Raw genomic sequence first — 204 nt, 5'->3', positions numbered from 1 at the left:
TCGTTTGTCACGGCCGGGAGCGGGGTCCTGTCCCTTTAAAACCAGCTCGCCCGGGGTGTTCTAACCCGCCCAGCCTAACCTGCTAGCAAGGAAAAGTTCTTTAAATAATGGATACGCCTCTGCGCCAATCGGGGAGCGGGAGCCTGGCCGGGAGGGCGGAGCTAGCGCGGCTCGGCCCAAAGGGGGGGGGGGGGGGGGGGGCCC

This window comes from Apaloderma vittatum, unplaced genomic scaffold, assembly GCF_000703405.1.
Source record: "Apaloderma vittatum isolate BGI_N311 unplaced genomic scaffold, ASM70340v1 scaffold24350, whole genome shotgun sequence".
Taxonomy (NCBI): domain Eukaryota; kingdom Metazoa; phylum Chordata; class Aves; order Trogoniformes; family Trogonidae; genus Apaloderma; species Apaloderma vittatum.
The sequence above is the reverse complement of the archived record's forward strand: the minus strand, read 5'-3'. Positions refer to the sequence as shown.